The following is a 15,318-nucleotide window of genomic DNA, read 5'->3' as shown; positions in this document are numbered from 1 at the left end:
CTAACTCACAAAAATCTTAGTGGAACTAGGCGTACAATCTGTTTTTCCATCCATTTCAATGCTAAGCTGGATGTCTTGTCTTTTACCAATGGGAGGTGATAATGAAATTTCACTAATAAACAAATAAATAAATATCTTGGATAGTCAGAAACAGCAGGGTTTTGTCCTCATATGAAACGCTGGTGAGAATGAAAACAAGTGCTTCCTCCATGTTTTCCATGGAAAACTTCAGCTTCCCACAAAATGCTAAAGCCTGAAAACTCCGATTTGAAAAACCAGAGTCATCTAGAATCAGCTGTCCACTATCTGCTGCAGTGAGAGAGTGGATAAATCTGCATTAGGTAGAAACATTACCTATAGAAAATTAAACCACAGAGTATCAGCATTAAGGGGACAAGAAAGGCCAGATATCCCACTGCAGTGATGCCTGGAATTTCCTTGGTCAGGACCAAAGAAAGCAGCTGGGTCAGTGGGATACAGAGACAATCAGACATAACTATAATGCTTGCAGTTCCAGGCTGCTTCATGCAGACCTAATTTAGGTGCCTTTGCTCTCAAGGTACAGTTAATCCAAATAAAGCCATCTTTTGACTATTTATGGAAGGACTCTGATATCAGAGTTTTAGGAAGGCTGCAATGGTGCAATATAAGAATTACAGTTCAGGTGTTCCCATATTGCTGTTTTTTCTCTGTGGGACCAATGATTAAAGATTTGTAGTGTAATTAGCAAGTACTCAGATACAGTAAAAAACATGCGTGGTGTTTCCATGGTCTGATAGGTACCTAGATACAATAGAAGCAAGAAGTGTATGGTTCTCCATGCAATCGCACCCCTGGCTCTCAGAACAGTAACCAATTCTGTTCTCTGCAGCCTGCCCCCAACTTTGCAGCAATTTTTGATTTTTTAACCTTTAGTGGCTTTAATCATTTTACAATGTGCTAAGGAAATTCAGTCCTTCCCTGTTGAAGGCCGGAAGAGTAAGACACATTGACCCTTTTTGGATGCAGTTACATTTTGATCTTTGCCTAAAAAACTGACTCTTTGCTTAAGGGTCATCTGCCCACTTCCAGGTGTCCCTGATTTCTCCTAGGTTATATGTTCTTAAAGCCAAATGAACCTACAAATCAGTACAACTTTTTATCCTAAATGATGACATGTAACTGTGCTAACAGTTTCTTTTTGTCTCATGTCCCCACTTCCACTTCAACAAGAGTTTTGTCCTTGTAAAAGCAGTAGGCATAAATGAGATCTTACATTTTCTTCTCTATTTGTGTGTTATATAATACTGTGAGGTTACTTGCTAGGAGACAAAGCTTAAAGATAGATTCACCATTTAATGTTAGGCTTGGATATTTTAGTCACACCGACAAACAGATGCATCAAACTTAACAGTCACTAAATATATATCTTGCTTTGAATAGTTATTAACTTCTAAAATTAAATAAAATCCTGCAGATATAAAATAAAAGTGGGATCTGGAAGTTTTTCTTCTATTGCAGCAGTGAAATGGTTAAGGATTATTTTTTAAGAACTTTAGAGGCACAATGGAGTAGCATAGAAGCATAAATCTGAAGGTTAAATTTGTATTGGCTTTGCTCCTCCTTCCCATAGGAGCACAGATGGTAAAAACCTTAAAGCTACTCCTGTTATTATCATGGAATAAATGAATTATCAGGTTTCTCCCTCACAATGCTAACTATGGAAGGTGCCTTCCTACTCACATCATGAGCAAGATCATTTAAATGAAGAGCTGCTCTTTGTTTGATCTGAAAAAAAAAAAAAAAAGTAAAAGAAAAAGATCTCTAAAAGATCACTCTTTAGACTTGGGGCAATCACTTCCATGCAGTTGCCTAAAGATGCAAAGCCAGCCAAGCCCACTGGATTTCTAAAATGATGCAAGGCGTTCTCTCCTCAGCTTCTGCTTCAAAGAACCACAATTTGTTTGTTGTGGTGGCTGCAAAAGATGCCTACACCTGAGAAGTGACATTCCTAGAGGGAAGGCAAAGAAAAAAAGAAATCTGCCTTGCATGTAGCTTCCTGGGAAGAGAGAGAGTCAATGTGAGGGATAATGAAAACAAGGCAACACAAAGCACTAAGAAATGTAACTAGAGGGAAATATTCTTTCTGATGCTATGATTAAAATTATCCTTTGGAAAAGATGAACCTCTCTCTGCTTGTGTTTCTGCAAGCCTTCACACACAACTTAAAACCATTTCAACTAATATTAAGACCCTGATAGGCTTCAGGAAAGCATCTATCTGTACAGATCATATAAGCAATTAAAGTAGATGAAACTAGGATTTTGCCTGATATTCTTATGTTAAAGCATGGAACGAACAAAACCAAGATTTAAACCCCTAAGCCAGTATTTTTGCTCAAATTCAATGAGAAATGAAGAAGCCAGTGACATGGGCCTTAATTAAATAAAATTACCATTTGGACCCCAAAGATTAAAGTGAGCATTAGCTTTTGTGTGTATGACCTACAGTTTCTTAGCAGTTCCTATTACCTGTTCTCAACCATCTATATAGTGAAATTAAAAAATACTAAATAAATGCTTCAACTTCACTGTTGTTTTGTTGTTGTTATTTGTTTGTTTTTTGTGTGTGTGTCTGTGTGAATCTTCCCCCTTGGACTTCTAGGGGTTATATTTTGAAGCTATTGTCCACCACAAAAAGATTTTAAAAAAAATTAAAGACTTACAGAAATATCACTTTATTCCAACAGCTGTGTTTTCATGTGCAGCTTGAAGAATCCTGGCTAAAGGAGGTGGCAGCCAGAAAAAGCTACACGTGTTTTTTTTCTGTATGTTCTGTGAAGGTGACTGTTCTCGCTGAATACTGGATTTGATATTAATAGTGACAAAGAGTAACAGTTTGCTTCCCTTCAGCTGTTGTTACCATGAATGCTTGCAGATTATTGCTGCTATATGGCGAGCATGTGGGTAGGACTGCACTCTGCTTTCTGGGTGCAGCTGTGCCCTGATATGTGTCCTAATGTATGAAATTAATGGAGTTGCGTTGTGCAGGTGAATTATAGCTTGTGGTGTCAATGAGATAGGTAGGAGCTTAAAGAAATGCAACTTTATACAAAATAAAAGGGAGGGTAATCTAAAAAAAGATGTGTTTTTCTTCAATCAAATCATATATAGGTCCCTTTTCCCTCTAATTGCCACAGTATATAATTTGGAAAATATTACTCATTCTTCTTTCAAAAATACAAGTAGGGAAATTACATGGGCACTGAAGCATTCAAATGTAAGTGATATCTTTTTAAAAAATAGCAGAAATACAGTAAGGAGAAAATTAACAGTTAGTTGTTCTCTTCAAAAAAGTTCAGCAAAACTATGAAATACTTCCTCTGATTTATGAATGCAGACACTTGTGTGGCAGTATTTGTACAAATGGAAGTAAGTTATTGCATGATTGAATAACACAACTAGGTTTTTATTGTTGAGATCTACTGAGCCATTGTCTGCAGCACTCCAGCAGTCCAGCCAAACAAGGTCCGGGGGCAGGTACCAGGAGGCATACCCCAAAACCAATATGACAGGAGAGCAGTCACCCACTGATGACCACCACAGGTGAACACAGATGAAGGAAAGCCAAGTTTTTTTAGGACTGTCCTTTGAATCAAACCCTGAAGTAATATGTTTGTTTTCCTGCACTAGTGCTTTTTCCTTTGGGTGGTTAACATGGTTGGCATGAGCATTTGGCCAAGGCCAAGGCTGCCTGTGTGTGCCCACGGTCTGTTTTGTTTGACATCAAGGATTCTCTGGCTTGGCAAAATCATCTCTTTACTTCCTTCCAAGTTCTAGAAGCTCCAAAGAAGAGCTCCTAGTGCAGACAGCAAGAGGGGTAAAGCTAGTATTTCCAACGTTTGTGACCTCAGATAAGTGCTTTTAATGTCACTGGGCATCATGAAGACTATGCAAAGAGCAGAATGGGTACAGAAAGAGTCTCAAAAACAGTGACTCTTGTTTGCACTTCTTGTTCACATCTCTTTTCATGCAACTGAATTTGCAGAAAGCTCACAGCGATCCTCCATTAATGTTCTGCATCCACTAAAGCTAGAAAAGCAGTGAGGACACAGCTACTATCCCCTCACAGAAGCTCCCCTGGTACTTGGCTGCTCCTACAGCTTTCTGAGATACACAGCCTGCTGGCTGCCAAACTACAGCCACTACACTAACACGCATTGAGCACCACATCGCTTAATAGCTTTATTGCATAGTGCAACAGAGGAAAAAAGGCTTGTTAGAGAGACAGAAAAAAAAAAAAAAGTAGCAAGAGGAAGACAGTAGTAGTGCAGAGATCACCATTTAACCCTGAGGGATAAAAACTCTTAATGGATACAGAATAATATTGCATCTCTACCCAAGGTGAAATTTCAGCAGTGGATGCAAAATAGAGACAGCAGAGCAGTGGCATGGTGGGGAGACAGGAAAGGTAACACAGGAGGGAATGCAGCTCACCCAGGCAGACTTTCCATGGATAGACATGTCAGTTTTCTGGTTTCCCACCTCCACATCCTGCAATGAGCCCTGCTGTAAAGACACATATAGGCAGAGTGCAGCCAGAAATTGCCAGGCAGGTGACTTCTATGGACATGTGGTAGTTTTACTTGGGTGGGCATCCGAGTTCCACCACGGCCACTCTCTCACTCCCCCTTCTCAAGGAGGAAGGGGGAGAAAATATGATGAAAAGGTCTCAAGGGTTGAGATAAGGATGGGGAGATCACTCAATAATTATTGTAATGGGCAAAACAGATTCAGAGTAGGGACATAGTAAGATTTATTGCCTATTACTAACCACCTAGAGAAGTGAGAAACAAAGGAAAAAAAAACAAAAACACCTTCCCCCCATCCACCCTCTTCCACCTCCTTCCCGTTAGCGGCGCAGGGGAACAGGGGAATGGGGGTTGTGGTCAGTCTATAGCTCTTCTTCTCCGCCACTCCTTCTCAGTCACTCTCGTCCCCTGTGCTGTGGGGTCCCTCCCACAGGATGCAGTCCTTGCTGAACTGATCTGGTGTGGGCTGCCCACAGGCAGCAGCTCTTCAAAAACTGCTCTAGATATGGGTCCTTACCATGGGGTCCATCCCTCAGGAGCAAACTGCTCCAACCTGGATCCCCCACTGGCCGCAGCTCCTGCCAGGTCACCTGCTCCTGTGTGGGCTCCTCTCCACGGGCTGCAGCTCTGGCATGGGGCCTGCTCCGGCAGGGGTCCTCCACAGGCCACAGCCTCCTTCAGTGCAGGTCTACCTACTCCACCATGGTCTCCTCCATGGGCTGCAGCGTGGAACCCTGCTCCACTGTGGTACTCCATGGGCTGCAGGGGGACAGCCTGCTTCACCATGGTCCTCACCACAGGCCGCAGGAGACTTCTGCTCCGGTGCCTGGAGCACCTCTCCCCCTCCTTCTTCACTGACCTTGGTGCCTGCAAGGCTGTTTCTCACACCTTGCTCTCTCCCAGCTGCTGTTCCCCAGCAGGTTTTTTTTTCCCCCCTTTCTTAAATATGCTCTCACAAAGGCACAAACAACATCACTTACTGACTTGGTCCTGGTCAGCAGTGGGGCCCTTACCTAACATGGGGCAGCTTCTGGATTCTTCTCACAGAAGCCACCCCTATGGCCCCTGCTACCAAAACCTTGCCACATAAACCCACTACAGGACAGCAGGTGAACACCAAGCATATCCTCTAAACAAAACAGAACATGGAAGAAGGAAGCACCCTTGTCCTAGAAAATGTCCCAAAGTCAACCTGAGGCGAGCTTAACAGAGTAGGAATCGTCAGAGCTTTTAGCTGCACTGGTGTGGGGCTCTTTAAACAGAAACAGCAAGGCAAGGTACGGGGTAGTTCTGCAGTAGCAGCACAGTGGACAATTATCTCTGGCATTGAGCTGTATTGCAAATTATGCATTCAGTAGATGTTTGTCCACCTGAGATCCATGGCATAGCCTGTTCATGCAGGATGTGTGAATAGCCCTTCTCCCATCACCCATGCCTTCAAGGGACAGTCTGTGATGACTAGGATTTCCTTCAAGCTTAATTCTGGGCTCATTATTCAGACACTTTGATAGCAAACTGATTGCTATTCTTCAGGAGCTAATGACATCTTTTTCTCCGGACAGTCAAAAATGAAATTCCCTCTGACCACGACTAATCAGCATGTGAACTGCTGCATGCTATCTTTCATTTCCACGGAGTTGAGAATGAGCTTGCATGGGAGAGTTTTAAGCCAGTACAATCAGACATAAAAAGAGGGAAAAAAACCACAGGTTCCACCTGAGGACCACAGCATCTTGCACGGAAGCAGTCCATTATGTTGAGTTGGGGAAAGAGAATTTTAAATCCTAAAATAATCTGAGAAAAGCAACATGTAGAGGGTAAGTTTTCATTCATTTTCTATTGAATATTAAAAACCAAAATTTTGTAACCATAATAATGGCTTGTGGACAAAATTCCAGCTCACTGTATTCAGAACAGGTGCTCTCTGAAACAACCTGACCAGAGAAGGTTTTCTACAAAATAAACCGAAGGTTTTCATCAGGACTGGTCAAGTAACAGGACAAAGAACTATTCAAAGTACACCAAATTTCATGGAACACATTAAATTATTTTTCCCTGGAGAACAGAGGGGGTTTAGTGCTGTAACATTCACTCAACATTACATTTGTCAAATGCTATTTGTCTGGCCCTTTGTTTCACCATGATGTCTTGTCCTGCCTCATTTTACACTTTCTGTTTAATTAGCTTTCCGTGATAAAAGTCTGAAAAGGTATTTGTCTGTGTTCCAGGCAAACATTCTTCACATGCCTCTCCTACCAGGCTTGCACAGTTGTGGGTCCCTGACTGGCATTTTTCACTCTTTAGCATCCACTCAAGTACATTCTGGCATCCACAGTGTTAATGACAGCTATTATATACAAAATTGCTTTAATTATTTTTTTGTCTAAATGAAGGAAATATGCACTCTAATAGCATGAGCACTAGATTTGGGACTTATATTTCTCAGCAAAATAGTGATATCGAATTCTTCTCTGGCCTTGAGACAGTCTTTTAAGTGTTTTGCTTCAAGTTCCCCGTTTGTACAGCAGAAACAATACTTATCTCATTGAGGTGTTGCAAAACTGAGTTCCCGCTCCACCATGCTCACTTATCCCTCCAGATTGATAGCTACGGTTCTTAAAAGGTAACGCTCTTATTTAAGGAGGAAAGGGATTTCAGATTAAGGGAAGTGATGGCTGAGTCTGAAAGCAAGCTCTCCTTTTAGCTCCTGGTATTGCTGATTTACCCCGGCAGCTTGTAGGCTTTACCTACAATAAAAATGGGGATGCAGAAACCATGACAAATTATTTCCCTGGCAGGTCTTGGTACAAATTGCAAATATGGCTGGTGCATTTCTCACACACCAGTGTCCTTACCACAGAAAAAACAAAGAAGCTGCAGAGTGGCCACACTCTGTCTGATTGCTAATCACCAGTGAGTGTTTGAAAACCCAGAGAAAGCTGCTGGAGGTTTGAACCACCCCACCACTAAGCTTGGTGTGTGCACATTAAGCTGAAACACTGGTAGTACCTCCAGAGCAAAGACCATATATGAATGTTTCAACTCACAAGAGCCTTCATGAATGAGGACCTTTGTATTTTTCAGACTATGGTAATGAGTCTTGGAAAAAAAATTGAATCCTTCTCTTCTTTTACTCTCTGACCACAATCAGTCTGAAGTGGTATGAAGTCCAAATGTGAAGAGCCTGCCTTCATCTATGTTGGGCTAAACAATTCACTGTATCAAGAACCGAGCTTCCAGCTTCTCTCCTTGCCACATAAAGTGATTTCACCTCAAACCCAATGAATCTCCCTACAACTACCTCAAACGAGGTTGTAGTGAGATGGTGGTTGGTCTCTTCTCCCATGCATCAAGAGAGAGGATGAGAGAAAATGGCCTCAAGTTGCTCCAAAGGAAGTTTAGGTTGGCTATTAGGAGAAATGTCTTCATTGAAAGTGTTGTGAAGCATTGGAACAGGCTGCGCAGGGAGGCAGTTGGGTCATCATCCTTGGAGGTATAGAAGATGTGTAGATGTGGTGCTTAGAGATATGGGTTAGTGGTAGACTTGGCAGTGCTACATTAATCGTTGGTCTTGATGACCTTAGAGGTCTTTTCCAACTTAAATAATTTTACAAAAGGCTTGCTCCAGAAGATCATCAGTAGATATATGTCACTAGGGATTCATTACTGGCATTCCTCTTTGATGGATACTTTGAAAAATCACTTTTCCCCCTCCTTCTACAATAAATTTGATACGGAGTTTTGTTTGAGCAGGGTGTGTGCCTCATTGGCTTATGCATGAGAAGTGAGGTCATTGTAATTATTCAACCATTAGTTAGCTAAGCATGTTACTTTTAAATTTTTCCTCCCCCTTCTCCTTAAGTCAAATCTCAAAGAACGTACAACATCTAAAAGTGCTTAATAGTGGTCATCCATATAATGGAATTTTTTTCCTGCCTTGTATTGAATGCATTGACCTTTCTTTGCCTCAGTCAATAGATCTCGATTTCAGTCTCCAGAGAAATTTGTGTATGCTAATTATGATCACTTTCACCATGATGGAGACCTTGTTATGACACACTGAAACGTTGACTTCTAAAGAGAAGAGTGAAATGATGCACATGCAGACATGGGGTTCCCTTTTGAAAACATACAGTGTGGATTTTCAGCAGATGAAAGATAGTCCTAGCTGGAGATATCTGCCTGCAAAGAACCAGCCTTGCATGGCTCTCAGCAGTGAGAGCTCATCCACAGGTTTCCCTGCTCCTGAATCTCAAAACAGACCTGCAGAGACCCAAAGCACTGCAGCTGCTAACGTGCGGTTTGCGAAGAGCTGATGTTTGATGCTTCTATTCCTGTCGTGGTAGCACAGTGTGTGGTGGAAAGGGCATCAAAAAGAGAGAGCAAGGAGAGTGCCTCAGGCTTTCATAGCTTGACAATGTTAGGGTGCACCAGTGTCCACTAGAGACTTGTACTTCTGTGGGTCCGATGTGCCATGCCATCGGATCCACACAGTCCCGTAAATCCAGTTGTTCCTTTCCTCTGCCTGGCAAGAGGCAAGGCCCTCTAGTCCTGATCACAGTATCCATCACTCAGTTCTTCCAAATGCAAAGCAGAAGTCTCTTTGTTAGGGTCAGGAATAACATCAGCCCTTCTAATCCCTCTGGGGGACTGCCCAACAGAAACTGGAGCAGTAATTTTTCTAGGAGAACAAATTCGGGCTGCTATTTTTCCCTGCATGTCATTTACCTGAGCAGCTAGGGTTGACATAGGTTTGCCATCCCACTTCTTTGTGTCCTCTCCATGGTCACACGGATAAAACCACAGGGTGCTGTGTGCTGTGCAGCCATGGTCCTCTGTCCCTTGAGTAGAAAAATGCTTACTCTTAATAACTGAGATACTGGTCTCTGTGGGTAAGGAGGAAGATGTGTTCTTCAGGATGTTGGACCTGTTGTGACAGTTTCTCCCCAGCTGAGAAGCAGGCCCATCGGAGGAGAGAGAGCTTTTCTTCATATTGCTGAAGCTGGCCGGTCACAAAATCCAGCGTTGGTTCCACTCCATCACTCCAGTTCTTTGCTGCCAGCCTGCAGAGTGCTCCATAAAAACATCTGCCACGTGGACTGCTTGCACCAGACTTCATCTGCATCCTTGGTTCTGCGCTCTCACTCCCCCACCACAAAAGCGTGGGGGGAATATGATGGGAAAGAAAAAGGCTCACAGTTTGAGGTAAGGATTATTTAATTAAAGGAAAAGAAAGTAAAATGAAGGAAAGGCTGTGCAGATGTGAAGAGAGAAAACAGTTATTCTCTACTTCCCTTCAGTGAGCGATGTCCAGCCACATCTTGGGAAGCAGGGGCTCCGTACAAATAGGGGTTGTTGGGGAAGACACACATTTTGATAATGAACCACCTCTCCCTTCTCCATCCCCTTCCCCAGCTTTTATTGCTGAGTGTGATACCACACAGTATGGGATATCCCTTTGGTCAGTTTAGGTCATCTGCCCCAGTGATGTCCCCTCCCCACCCCTTGCCCATTCCCAGCATGCTGTCTTTGGGGTTTGGAGGGAGTCTCGGTGCTGTGGGGCATAGCTCAGTGATAGACAAAACACTGGTGCAGTATTGGGGCTGTTTGAGCTGCAAGTGCACTCCTGTATGGGGTGCTGTGGGGGAAGTTAACTCTATCCCAGCCAGACCCAGCACAGGCATCTATCAGGAACTCTGCGTATACATGTTAGATTAGCGCTGGCTCTCCTTGTTTTTAATTACGAGGTTCTGATAATTCAGTTCCACAGCCAAACTTCTTGTTAATCAGTTCAGAGTTACACAAACGAGTCGTAATGAAAACAGTGCTGTAATGATATCTAATACTGGGAGGCAGCCTGAGATCAGTGCTCCTCTTTGCAGCCTGGGACAGTTTCAGGAAGGGGATGGGGATAATGAGCACTGTGGGGTTCTTCCTTTCTTGGGAAATAGGGCATTGACAGCTCCTCTCTGGAGCCTGCTGAATCCCTTGTGTGAGTGGGTGCCAAGACCAGCTGCGCTGATCCCCCAGTGACATCCCAGGTGTCTTCCAAGGGCTTGTTTCAAAAGTAGAAATGGTTTATGAAATTGTAGAAGGTACTTGTTCAAGGGCCATGACAGAAGTTGGGAAAACAGAACTGAATGTGACAGCTTCTGGAGAGCAAAGACTACACTCACCTCCAAAGCCTTAGGGAGGTTTGTTTCATCTTACCTCTTGTGTTTCCGCCTTTGTTTTTGGCAGTCACCATGTGAAGGTCAACCAGGGGTGTGTGTCAGGACCAGCTGTGCAGCGCTGGGAAGCAGACTGGGGCTGTGTCCCCATGGTGTATCCCAGTAAGTACTGCTCCCCAGCACGTTGCTGCGGGGATGCTGTGTCACAGTGGCAGGGGCTGTGAGGCTGGGAGGCACAAGCTGTGACCCACACTCCTGTGACAGACAACCACAGAGGTGACAGGAGTGATAGCTCTGCGGCTGCAGGTTGTGAGCAGTGGGAGCACTTCCAGGCCTTGCACACTCCTCGAGGAGTGCGTGGCGGTGAGTGGCCAAGTGGCCATGCTGCACAGAGGAGGGAAGAGGAGCAGCCCTCCCAAGTGTGTGCAGGTCCTGCAGCCCACCAGGGACTGGCAGGAGGAATGCGAGTGGGAGCAGAGGGAGGCCATGGCCAAGCATCCCTGCCTGCCAGGCACATCAGGTCTCAGCATGAGTTTAGTGGACGAGCCCCTGAGGGGCACCAAGGATATCTGGCCATCCAAGAGGTCTCTGTGGTGGAGGCGGCTCATCGCTCATCTGCCTGGGTGGGAGAACCCCTACATGAGGAAGGAATGCTTGTGTACAGCCAAGGACAACCCCTGCATGGTGAAAGTCGACCCCAAGCCCGCTTGCCGTGGAGAATTCCTCTCCTTAGGGCGGAACCTGCAGATGTTTAGGAAAAGATAGATAGGCTTCTTAGTTTGTGTTTTTTAGTTACGTGAATAAATGTCACTTGTGTCTCTGGTGATGTGTTGTGGTGGCTCTGTAACTCCCATCACAGGGCTGTGCAAAGTATTCGTGTCCAAGTTGTGCACAAGCCTTCACACTGCGCCTCACCCAACCCCGACATACTCAGGCGGGCTTCCTGAGGTGGAGCGGTTGAGCTTGAGAAGCTGAAGTTGTGTTCCTGGGCAAAGTGAAGCTGGAAGACTCTTGGCTGTGTTTTTGTTTTATTTTCAGCTTTTCCATAGTTTTTGTTTGTTTGGTTTTCCTCACAGCACGTTTCCACAAGGCAAGTTATCGCCATGGCCCTCTAGCACAGCGCTATGATGTAAGTTTGTGCCCAGTGCAAGGACAGCTCCTGTCCTAACAGCCCCCAAAACCCAAACTGAAAATCTGCCCCTTCTTGCACCAGTGGCATGCTGCAGCCCCAAGGCTGGGCCCCTGTCCGTGGTGCTGAGCTGCTGTAGTGGGTTTACGTGGCAAGGTGTTGGTAGCAGGGGGCCATAGGGGTGGCTTCTGTGAGAAGAATCCAGAAGCTGCCCCATGTTAGGTAAGGGCCCTGCCGCTGGCCAGAGCTGAGCCAATAAGTGATGTTGTTTGTGCCTCTGTGAGAGCATATTTAAGAAGGGGGGGGGAACACCTGCTGGGGAACAGCAGCTGGGAGAGAGCAAGGTGTGAGAAAGAGCCTTGCAGGCACCAAGGTCAGTGAAGAAGGAGGGGGAGAGGTGCACCAGGCACCGGAGCAGAAGTCCCCTGCGGCCTGTGGTGAGGACCATGGTGAAGCAGGCTGTCCCCCTGCAGCCCATGGAGTACCACAGTGGAGCAGGGTTCCACACTGCAGCCCATGGAGGAGACCATGGCGGATTAGGTGGACCTGCACTGAAGGAGGCTGTGGCCTGTGGAGGACCCCCGCTGGAGCAGGCCCCATGCCAGAGCTGCAGCCCGTGGAGAGGAGCCCACACAGGAGCAGGTGACCTGGCAGGAGCTGCTGCCAGTGGGGGATCCAGGTTGGAGCAGTTTGCTCCTGAGGGATGGACCCCATGGTAAGGACCCATATCTGGAGCAGTTCTTGAAGAGCTGCTGCCTGTGGGCAGCCCACACCAGATCAGTTCAGCAAGGACTGCATCCTGTGGGAGGGACCCCACAGCACAGGGGACGAGAGTGACTGAGAAGGAGTGGCGGAGAAGAAGAGCTATAGACTGATCACAACACCCATTCCCCTGTTCCCCTGTGCTGCTCGAGGGGGAGGAGGTGGAAGAGGGTGGATGGGGGGAAGGCGTTTTTGCTTTCTTTCCTTTGTTTCTCACTTCTCTAGGTTGTTAGTAATAGGCAATAAATCTTACTATGTCCCTACTCTGAATCTGTTTTGCCCATTACAATAATTATTGAGTGATCTCCCCATCCTTATCTCAACCCTTGAGACCTTTGCATCGTATTTTCTCGCCCTTCCCTTTGAGGAGGGGGAGTGAGAGAGCGGCTGTGGTTGAGCTTGGCTGCACACCCGAGTAAAACCACCCCACAGTCAGAAGGCAGAAATGAGAGAGATTCAGCCCTTTGGATGAGGGCATGGCACCAAGGAGCTGCATGGGAGAAGGGGACGTGCTGCAGGATATCGCAGACACCAGTGGGCTTGTGGAAAATGTGCTTGCATGCATGACTGCAGGCCAGCTCACTCAACCAGCTCCGAGCAGGCTGCGGTGCAGGCAACAGCCACACAGACACGCTCTAACACCACCCATAGATGTCCACGTGTATATCTATGCAGTGTAAGTCAGGGCTGTGGAGACACTTGGGGTAGCTCTGGGAACACCTGCCTGCTAGCTGGGAGGACTCGGTCAAGACCTCTCTAGATCACCGTAACACCCCTGGCACCTGCACAAGCTCATTCAAATCTCACTTCATTGTACATGGACTGCACTGTGCTTTGCAAAGAGGTGTTTTAGGCTATTCCTGAAGAACAGGGAGAATCTAGTTCTTCATGGCAGCAGCCAGCTCCTCTAGACCATAAAAACTTAATTTCCCTTCCTAAGCCTCCCACCCAAATAGCAACTTGCTATTTCAATAACAAGAGACATGGAGGCCTTATGAGAATAGCCTTCCACATTATAAAATGCTGAATATACTACTGTCCACTGTTGACATGGCCCCATAGGGAGAGAAAACAAACAAACAAAAAAACCAGTAATACCCAAACCTATCATTAAGGTTTGTTCTGCCAAATACACTGGAAGGGCAACCTTATCACTGACATTTCACAACCTTTTTATGCTGTACTTTGCAACTCTGGTGTCATTCCTTCAAATACCAGTGTTAGTAAAGGCGCAAAAGATGGCAAGTGTCTTATTTGATATGAGAAGTACCCTCTTAGCTTAGAAACACCTGTTTTCTTCCCTGGAATTATTCCTTCTAGGAACTGACAATGAGTGACAAGCAGTAAACAGAGCTTTTTAGGACTCTCACAATTAACACCAGGCCGGTGAAATCATGCATGTTACAGCTCTCACCTCTCTCCTGAGGTGTGAGCCTCCCTGGATGGCATGTCCAGAGCTGTGAGCAAGCAGAGTATGCTGGGCAGGCACCCATGGGTGGGTGGTGGGGAAGGAGGTGCCTGGGATAACCACCCTCCAACACTCAATCTTGCCCTGTGGTGCAAGTACTGCAGTACTTCACCTGTGGCAGGGTAAAAATAGATGAGCAGATTGCAATTCTGGAGCCATGGCTGCGTAGTTACTTTTACACATACTCTTAATTTTGTGTAGTTGGAGTATGCCCCATAGCCTTGGTCAGGGTGATGGGACCTACCTGGAAACACACAAGGGCACAAACACTGCTGCTGAGTTTTGGAGTGGACTTGTACTGCAACACAGTGGTATATAATAAGGGCTGTTCCAGAAGTGTCTTGCTGATGAGCTTGGACAGACTGGCTAGTGTCAAGGGCCCTCCTTGCCGGCATAGCAATCAGTACCTAGCAAAGAGGGAAGTCACAAATGCTGGATCAGCTAAGAGACATTTACCTAGGAGAACTTTTGCCCGTATCTGTCTTATTTATACTGAATTCAATCATCTCTTTGAAGAAAGGAAATGGTGTTCCTCACCTTCCTGTGTACTGAGTCACTTCCTCAGGTCCAACCCCATGCTATAAGTCACTTGCAGATATTCTTCAGCATTTATTACAGGAATTGCACCTTCTGAATAGATGCACATAAATTCATTTTGGACAAATAAAAGAAAAGCCCTCTCTGTGTAATCCAGTTTTTATTCTGTTTGACTAAGGAATGGCATTTTGTACTAAATTTTTGGCTGTGCTTTTCCTCTATGCACACACAGCTTTTCCTATAGTGTAACCTTAGCAGTTAATAGGGTGACTCCAATAGAAATGGCTGATCTCCAGCATTTCCAGGCTGTTGAAAAAAGCCTTTATGAAAGAAGGAGACACATTGTTCCTTCCTGCCCTAGGTCTGCTAAGTAGCAAAGGTTCACTAGCAAAGGGGTGCTTGGACGTGTATGGTAACTGAGAACAAAACCTGTTGATTAGAAATGCTTGGCTACTGAAATAAATGCTACTCATTTCTACCTACAGAAACTTGATAATAACTTCCAGTTGGTGGGCTACCTATCTTGGCTTGCAAACTAAAAGAATTGGGGGCAAATTTAGTGTCTGTGAACCACTTAATAACTAAACTAAGAGTGAGCCAGGATTATAGCTAAAGAGAAAGAAGTTGAGAAAAACCTAAACTACAGCAAATTTAACCTTGGCATAATTCAGCTCATAGCTAG

The sequence above is a fragment of the Anser cygnoides genome, chromosome 1 (genome assembly GCF_040182565.1).
Source record: "Anser cygnoides isolate HZ-2024a breed goose chromosome 1, Taihu_goose_T2T_genome, whole genome shotgun sequence".
NCBI classification, from domain to species: domain Eukaryota; kingdom Metazoa; phylum Chordata; class Aves; order Anseriformes; family Anatidae; genus Anser; species Anser cygnoides.
Note: the sequence above shows the minus strand (reverse complement) of the source record.